Consider the following 9,770-nt stretch of genomic DNA (forward strand, 5'->3'; position numbering starts at 1 on the left):
CCAAATGGACCCAACACCCATGTGCAGAACATTCCATGCAACAGCAACAGATTACACATTTTTGTCAAGTCATTTAAAAACAAGAATTTTAATTTTTAGGAGTCAAAACCATATTATTTTTAACAATATTTCACTGATAGGAATCATAGTAATCTTTTTACATCAAAAGTCAAGTAAACAAAAGACATAATATTGATTATATTGAGCCTTTGAAATCACTATTCTGAGCTCTACAGGCACAGAACATCACATGTTTAAAGCTATCTCACCAAGGCTTATAGATATATTGTTTATTAATCCCTATTAGAAAATGTTCATCAAAAATAACATTTTTATTGTATCTCATATACTTTTCCGTTGTAAAAATTACAGGCACAACTTACTTTAAATGACTCTGATCTGCATGAATTTTAGTTACCATGGTTTGTTTAAATAATACTAGTTCCTAACAAGATAATTCAACTTTCTGTTATTATGGTCTATTTACTGTGAGTAAGAAAGTAAAGTGCAAAATTTTCTGCTAGCTCCTCAGTACATAACCTCCAAGCAAATAATAGAGGTATATAACGATCTGTGACCAGCTGAGTCACTTTTTTTCAAAGTCTGAGACTGTTCTCTGTGCATCTGTTATTCAGTTCTCACACAGACAGCAAAGCATTTAGTTGGGTTGTCTCCTACCCACCCAATGAAAAGCCCATGTAACATTTTCCTAAAATGAATAATAAAAAAGGAAATTGGCCAATAGAGATGAAAGTGCAGCAAAACAAAAAGTGATAATACTGGCATCTTTGTCATGAAATCTTTGCCCATGCCTATGTCCTGAATGGTATTATCTAGGTTGTCTTCTAGGGTTTTTATATCTTTCAGTTTTAATTTGAGTCTTTAATTCATCTTAAGTTAATTTTCGCATATGGTGTAAGGAAGGGGTCCAGTTTCACTCTTCTGCATATGGCTATCCAGTTATCCCAGCACCATTAATTGAACAGGGAATCCTTTACCCATTGCTTGTTTTTGTCAGGTTTGTCAAAGGTCAGATAGTTGTAGGTGGGTGGTCTTATTTCTGGGTTCTCTATTCTGTTCCATTGGTCTATGTATCTGTTGTTATATCATTATCATGCCATTTTGGTTACTGTAGCCCTGTAGTATAGTTTAAAGTTGGGTAGTGTGATGTCTTCATCTTTATTCTTTTTGCTTAGGATTGCCTTTGCTACTGGCTCTTTTTGGGTTCCATATGAATTGCAATAGCAACTCATTTGATTTGTATTTCCCTGATCATTAGTGATGTTGAGCAATTTTTCATTTGTTCATTGGCCATTTATATATCCTGTTTGGAGAATTGTCTATTCATTTCCTTAGCCCATTTTTTAATGGGATTGTTTGTTTTTTTCTTACTAATTTATTTGAGCTCTATATAGATTCTGAATATTAGTCCTTTCTCAGATCTATAGCTTGTGAAGATTTCCTCTGACTCTGTGGATTATTGAACAGACACTTTTCAAAAGAAGACATACATGCAGCCAACAATCATATGAAAAAAAGCTCAACATCATTGATTACGACAGAAATGCAAATCAAAACCACGATGAGATACCATCTCACATTAGTCAGGGTGGCTATTATTAAAAAGTCAAAAAATAACAGATGCTGGCAAGATTATGGAAAAACAGGAACACTAATATACAGCTGTTGGGAGTGTAAATGAGTTCAGCCCTTGTGTAAGACAGTGTGGTGATTCCTCAAAGACCTAAGGACAGAAACACCATTCAACCCAGCAATCCCATACTGAGTATAAACCAAAAGGCATATAAATCATTCTAGTATGAAGACAAATGCACACAAATGTTCATTGCAGCATTATTCACAATAGCAAGAACATAAAATCAACCTAAATGCCCATCAATGATAGACTGGATAAAGAAAATGTGGTACCCACACACCATGGAATACTATGCAGCCATAAAAAAGAATGAGATCACATCCTATAAAAGGAGCTGGAGGCCATTGTCATTAAACTGCTGTAGGAACAGGAACCCAAATACTGCATGTTTTTACTTATAAGTGGGAGCTAAATGTTGGAAATACATGGATATATAGAGGAGAACAATACACAGTGGGGCCTATAGTAGGATAAAGGGTGAGAGGAGAAAAAAATCAGGAAAAATAACTAATGAGTACTAGGCTTAATACCTGGGTGATGAAATAGTCTGTACAACAAACCCCCATGACACAGGTGTACCTATGTAACAAACCTACACATGTACCTTTGAACTTAAAATAACAGTTAAAAAAATTGGAAGAGTGATAATAGTGGTAGTGATATTTGAATCAAACCTAACTGGAGTTACAAAAGATAAGGACCTGGGTGTGGTGATGTTGGCAGTGCCACTTTTCAAGAAAATCTAGATATGCAGCCAGAGGAACTTAGTCAAGGTGATCATGTTGACATTATGAGGAAAGTGATGGTGATGAAAATGATGAGTATGTCCCACAGGAAGTGACACTGGCAAAAGCTTCACATTAAGGGAACTCCAGAAGATATTTCACCACTTTGAAAGCACAAAAGATAAAGTGTTGAAAACTGATAAAAAGTTAGGCATATGAAAGATACTTGCTTCATGGTGCATTTTGCAATGAAAAGAAGGCAAATACTGTTGATGCTATACTTCACAAGTATTTTACAAAAAAGCTTTAATTCTCAATGTTTGTAATATTTTAAAGAATATTAAATAATTTATTTTTATTTTCATTTAATTTATCATTAGTGAAAATTAGAATTTTGAAGATTTTGATGAAAAATATATAAAGGTCATTAAAGAGTCATATTTTGTCCCACTGTTTATTAAGATTCCTTTGTATGGGTTTAATTTGATGGTCACTTTCACAGTCCATTACTACTGTGCAAAATGGGGATTGCCTGTAATGAACATATCTTACATATTAATGTATTTTTTGAAAATTGCATTTATTTGAAAAACAAATCTGATCTTTGAAAGAAATCTATAAAAAGTGGGCTAGACTCTAAAAGTCTGTTTTTGCCCATATAGCAACTCTATGATATATGTACAATATAAAATCTATGCTATTTCACCTTAGTAAAAACTAACAATGAAGTGAGTTTCAGGAATGCTTGAAATAAAAATGTTTATTTTTAGTATTATTTAGTAACATAAAATAAAACACAAGTTTTAGTAGTTTATATAAGGATCCTCGGCCAGGCGCGGTGGCTCAAGACTGTAATCCCAGCACTTTGGGAGGCTGAGGCGGGTGGATCACGAGGTCAGGAGTTGGAGACCACTCTGGACAACATGGTGAAACACTGACTCTACTAAAAATACAAAAATAAGCTGGGTATGGTGGTGGGAGCCTGTAATGCCAGCTACTCGAGAGGCCGAGGCAGGAGAATCTCTTGAACCCAGCAGATGGAGGCTGCAGTGAGCTAAGATGGCATTGCAGCACTCTAGCCTGGGCGACAGAGGAAGACTCCAACTCAAAAAAAAAAAAAAAAAAAAAAAGAATCCTCATGTGCATGTAAATTTTCAAAGAAATGCATAAGAATGGCCTTTTCATGTCTAAATATTTCATACTAAGTTTCAAAACAAAGTTTCTATATTTCAAGGAAACATTAAAGGTTGTTCACTTCTTGAGTGAATGTGTTTGAAACACCTATACCAAACACATAAAATGTTGAGACCAGTGGCCTGATTAGAGCTGAATGTTAGGAACATGGGTAAGGGATACATGAGCAAAACCCATTGTAGGGTGAGGGTGAGTACTTTTTTTTTTTTTTTTTTTTTTGAGATGGAGTTTTCCTCTTGTTGCCCAGGCTGGAGTACAATGGCATGATCTTGGCTGACCGCAACCTCCCCCTCCCAGGTTCAAGGGATTCTCCTGCGTCAGCCTCCCGAGTATGTGGGATTACAGGCATGCACTACCACGCCTGGCTAATTTTGTATTTTTAGTAGAGACTGAGTTTCTCTATGTTGGTCAGGCTGGTCTCGAACTCCCAACCTCAGGTGATCCACCCACCTTGGCCTCCCAAAATGCTGGGATTACAGGTGTGATCCACTGTGCCCAGCCAGGGTGAGTATTTTTTAAAGCTACATCTTATTTTTTGTGATTTACTTTTTCCATTTGCAATATTTTGCTATTTAATTCTCTTAGTTCTCTGAGCATGGGAACTTTATCTCATTCATATTTTATCCCTAGCACCTAGGCCAGTGCTTGTCTTCTAACTACTTAACCATATAAAAACATGATGGATAAAAATGTTTCTCTGGGTTTTGTTTTGTTTTTGTTTTTGTTTTTGTTTTTGGATATTTTTAAACCTTTTTGGAACCTTTCAATGTATCATGATTGGTTTCTCATTATTTATTTTTCCAAAAATAATTATGAATGATGGCAAAATATTTTAAAGCTTTTGACACATATTATTTATTTGCTTTCCAAAAAACAGATGACAGTGTACACTCTGACCAGTATTATTTAAGAGTATCATTGCTGGTTTCTCTGCATTCTTATCAACATAACGACTTAAAATTTTCTTCCACTTGTGTAGGTAAAAACTGGTGTTTTTGTGCTACAATTTTCATTCCTTTGTTTACTAATAAGACTGAACATTATTTATGCTTATGGCTACTTATAGTTTTTACTTTTCATGAGTTCCTTGTTTGTATCTTGGCATAAATGTATAATTTGGGATATAGTTTTTTGATAGGTTCTTAATAAACATCATGGAAATACATGAAAAAGAATAAATTTAGAAAATTGACCTAACAGATATAGGAAAAAATAGTTGAAATATAAAAAGGACAGAAATAGGTGAAAGTATTTTCCAACCTTGAAGTGTATGATGTGTTCAAGTATTCCAAATGAATTCACTGTGAAATATATGAGCGTTACTGGCCCTGGATAAAATGAAAAAGGTAGTTTTGGAAATGATTTGTTTTTGTTTTTGTTTCTTTTGAGACAGAGTCTTGCTCTGTCACCCAGTTTGGAGTGCAATGGCGTGATCTGGGCAGTATTACTGCCTCCCAGGTTCAAGTGATTCTCCTGCCTCAGTCTCCAGAGTAGCTGGGACTACAGGCATGCGCCAAAATGCCTGGCTAGTTTTTGTATATTTCATAGAGACGGGGTCTCACCATGTTGGCCAGGCTGGTCTTGAACTCCTGACCTCAGGTGATCTGCCTGGCTTGGCCTCCCAAACTGATGGGATTATAGGCATGAGCCTGTAACCGTGCCAGGCCTGGGAACTGATTTTCAATGGCCATACATTGGATGCTATATATTAATTCACTGATAAAGTGTAACCATTTAGTTTGCTTCCCCTTTGAATAGAAGACTGTTAAAAGAGGCTTTGTTATTCTGAAGCTTATATAATTTTTTATGTTCTAAATTTGAAATTAAATTCAAGTTAAATGAAATTGTGCTTGACATTTCAAGCCTATCAGAACACAATGAGAACAAACATGAAATGTAGATTTATCCTCTAAGTGTAAATTTAGCTGTGATTTGGTCAAATTGCCAGAGAGGCAATATTATCCAGTGACAGGAGTACAGTTTTATGCCATTTTAAGACTTTTTTTTAATCCTTGTTTTACCACTTCCTATTTGTGTGATCTTAAGAAAGTTATATAAGGTCTGTGGTTGGAGAATAACCATCTAACCCGGGTTTTCCTCTATTCTCACACCAACACCACAACAATCACCTACACAGAAGACTTCTATGACTAAATCCATGGGGGTTTCTCCCCACCATCAAGCAGTGCATGCCAGCTGGTTGTCCTCCAATTCAACGCTGGCACTATCGACCTGGAGATAGCATCAGATCTCACAGGTTGGGGGCTCAGTCCCTAAGACTGACTCCCACCACACCTACGACACGAGTCTCAAATCAAGGCTTCTGGAACTTCAGACCAACTGGCTTCAGGTTGAGTTTCCTACAACCCCCTCTTTGGGTTCGATTAATTTGCTGGAGCGGCTCACAAAGCCCAGGGAAACACTTACTTACATTTACCGGCTTATTGTAAAGGATACTGCGAAGGATACAGATGAAGAGATGTGTAGGGCAAAATATGGTGGAAAGAGTAGGGAGCTTCCTTGCCCTCCCTGGGTTCTCCCCACTCCAGGAGCAATCTGGAAGCTCTTCAAACCCAGTTTGTTTGGGTTTTTCTTTTATTCACTGCAATTTCTGCCTCTTGGGTTCCAGGGGTTCTCCTGCCTCAGGATCCCGAATAGCTGGGGTTACAGACATGTGCCACCACCCCTAGCTAATTTTTGTAATTTTAGTGGAGATGGGATTTCACCATGTTGGCCACGCTGATCTCAAACTCCTGACCTCAGGTGAGCTGCCCATCTCACCCTTCCAGAGTGCTAGGATTACAAGCATGATCCACTGCGCCCGGCCTCGTTTGGGTTTTTATGGAAGCTTCACGACGTTAGCATTCCTTACCCCGACCCCCTGGAGTATAAGGTGGGACTCTGTCTGGGAAGGGTCTTAAGACTCACAATTATAAAGGTGGAGAAAGATTAAAGTCCTGCCTTGGGTCAGGTGAAAGGATGGCAGGAGATACATTCTGTTTCCTGAAGCCTGCTGCTGAGGCCTAACACACCCAACATTATAACAAAATACTGTAAAGAGATATGGGAGTTATGAACTAGGAACCCTGGATGAAAATGAACACATATCATAACACCACAGTCTGTAACCCAGACTGTGTCAAAGGTGCCTTCCAACTATTATATTCCATTCCACAGTAAAGAAGTCAACCAATGTTTAACCTACACTGAATACAGACTTGACAGATTTCAGAAAACTGATTTTTGTTTTTACTTTTGATTATAAATAGGGCTTTGCTTTATCTCCCAAATGGAGAAATAAACTTGTTTCCAAACCATATTCCAAACACCACGCAGAGTACATTGTTCAGCTAAAATGTCTTAGCGCTGTTTATTTGAGTATTTGTATTTTAATGTTGAATTGTTTAAACTTCCCTTGTTGGAATGTGTGATTTTCCTATTTCTCTAAATGTCAACAAAATTATATATGCATCCTGGAAATGCTGCAGAGACCGAATTAAATGGCATAGCATCTGCATTTTAACAAGACAATCATATCAAATTAGGCAAATTATATTCTTAAAAGTCTGGTTGTTAAAATACAATCTAATATGATTTATAATATTTTTAGTTTCAAAAAATGTCCACCAAGTTTTTCTACTTTCATTAATACAGATGATTAATCTGAAGGAAATGCTGAAACCCTTATCAAAAAACCATCATGTACTAATGTGTCTTTTTCAAAATGTCTTTACATTCTTTTTATTCAACCCATCTCCCTGGTCACTACACTAATGCATGCCTTCATTACCTCCCGTTTGCATTATTGTGGTAGACCACAAGAAGTAGGACTCCATCTGCTATTTTTGCCCTCCAATACAACCGCATATGACAGCTACACTGGAGTTTCTTAAGCATTATTTTTCATATACTGTGAAAAATTTTTGGTGGCTTTGACTTAAATGTTTATTTTTTAACATGCATAAATTACATCACTTTCCTCCTGTGCAATTTCTACCAGCTCACTAATTTTCTCTTCCTGTTTATCTAGTCTGTTGGGTTTCCAATTTCAAGTAATTATTTTCATTCCTACTACAATTTAATATAGTTAGATTTGGTTATTTTTAAAATTCTCTTGTCATTTTTGATATCTATTTCCTCCTTCATAATACTTTTCATACTATCTTTCCAGTCTTTAAACATATTAAATATACATATACATTTTAAGATATATTCTACTTGTGTATCGGCTGGTTTTCATTAAAGAATGTTCATTTCCAAGTCCACCTGTGAGTTTTGCTTCATTTTGTTTTGTTTGGTGTGATCTCTATACATTTATCTGTAATAAATCTTACAGACTTATTTTTCTTAAATATTTGGTTGTACCATAAACTTTGGATAATGTCAACCTGAGACCATTTTAAATTTCTGCCTTGTTATTTCTCTGTTAGTAGGAGAGTGGCCATGAAATAAGAAATCTTTTTTTTTCCTTTTTTCTATGTTTTTTCTTTGTTTTTTTTTTGTTTTGTTTTGTTTTGTTTCGTTTTTCCATCCACCCCAAAACAAAAGAGAGACAGGCAAGTATCACCATCTTCCTATGCACTGTGGAAAATTATCTACTGTTCTCATTTCAGGTGTAGACCTTTATTAATTATATAATATCTGATCTGTCCTCCGTTTTGAAGGTTTACCTGGCTATTTTGTGCCTTTTAAGTAAAACCTCATTAAAGCGTGGCTTTAGGCTACCTGGAGACAGCAACACATACCCATGGCAAATGGCAGTTTCCTCCCTAGATTTGTTTTGACTCCTTTCCAGCCACCACAGATTTCCATTATTTTACCAATGGCTTAGCCGTGTCATTTAGCTTAATGATTTTTTTTTTTAGGTTTACATTTTGAATGAATTAACTTTAGACTTACAGAAGACTGGGAAAATCATGCAGAATTCTCATATACCCTTTACTGACCTAACCCTAGCATTCACATCTAAAGTAACTGTAGTACAATGATCAGAACCCGGGAATTAAAATGATGCTAATTTCCCAAAAAAAGCATGATTTAAATTTCACCATTTTCTTCACTGTTTTTTTTTTCTTTTTCTGTTGTAGGATTCTCTCAGGATCCCACATTTCTTATAGACTACCTCTTGCATCCCCCAGTCTTCTCTTGTCTTTCATACTTCAAAGCTTTCGTTCAGGTAATGGACATTCCTTGATTTGGGTTTATCTAACACTTTTTCATGATTCATTGAAGGTTATGCATTTTTATAGGAATGCCATGAAAAGTATGTTGTACCACCTCTGTATATCATATGTGGAGGGTTAAGGTGTCAGTACCTGTTGTTACTAGTGATGTTGAGAGGTGACAGCGTACTGGCCGCCCTCGCAGCCCTCGCTCGCTCTCGGTGCCTCCTCGGCCTCCGCGCCCACTTTGGCCGCGCTTGAGAAGCCCTTCAGCCCGCCGCTGCACTGTGGGAGCCCCTTTCTGGGCTGGCCAAGGCCGGAGCCGGCTCCCTCAGCTTGCGGGGAGGTGTGGAGGAAGAGGCACGGGCGGGAACCGGGGCTGCGCACGGCGCTTGCGGACCAGCTAGAGTTCCGGGTAGGCGTGGCTTGGCGGGCCCGGCACTGGGAGCAGCCGGCTGGCGTTACCGGCCCGGGGCAGTGAGGGGCTTAGCACCAGGGCCAGCAGCTGCTCAGGGTGTGCCGGGTCCCCCAGCAGTGCTGGCCCACCGGCGCTGCAGTCGACTTCTCGCAGGGCCTCAGCTGCCCCTATCCGGGGCAGGGCTCGGGACCTGCAGCCCGCCATGCCTGAGTCTCCTACCCCGGCCCCCGCCCAAGGGTTCCTGGAAATCACTACTCCGCTCACTGTTTCTACACTGCCTTATCTCACTTAGCCTAATATCCTCCAAGTTCATCCATGTTATCACATATGGCAGAATTGTTTATACTACATTTTCTTTATTCATTCATCTGTCAGACATTTAGGTTGCTCTTATATCCTGTCAACTGTGAAATCATTTCTTGGACATGACACCAAAAGCACAGGTAATAAATGCAAAATTAGAAGGTGGGACTACATCAAACTAAATAGCTTCTGCACAGCAACAGAAATAATCAACAGGTGAAAAGGCAAACTATGGAATGGTAGAAAATATTTACAAACAATATGTTTGATAAAGGGTTAATATCCAAAATACACAAGGAAGTCCTGTAAGT

At 37.9% G+C, this 9,770-nt stretch overlaps 1 protein-coding gene across 1 annotated transcript in view; it reads right to left on the bottom strand.

The window, feature by feature from the left end:
- The window catches only part of FSTL5 (follistatin like 5), an 807,547-nt gene extending 798,414 nt beyond the window's left edge, over nt 1-9,133 (bottom strand). Inside the window, exon 1 of the mRNA XM_024246010.2 lies at nt 8,892-9,133. The gene's annotated coding sequence lies outside the window, so the exon portion shown is untranslated. The remainder of the gene's footprint in view (nt 1-8,891) is intronic.
- Nucleotides 9,134-9,770: the final 637 nt, after the last annotated feature.

This window comes from Pongo abelii, chromosome 3 (assembly GCF_028885655.2).
Source record: "Pongo abelii isolate AG06213 chromosome 3, NHGRI_mPonAbe1-v2.0_pri, whole genome shotgun sequence".
Taxonomy (NCBI): domain Eukaryota; kingdom Metazoa; phylum Chordata; class Mammalia; order Primates; family Hominidae; genus Pongo; species Pongo abelii.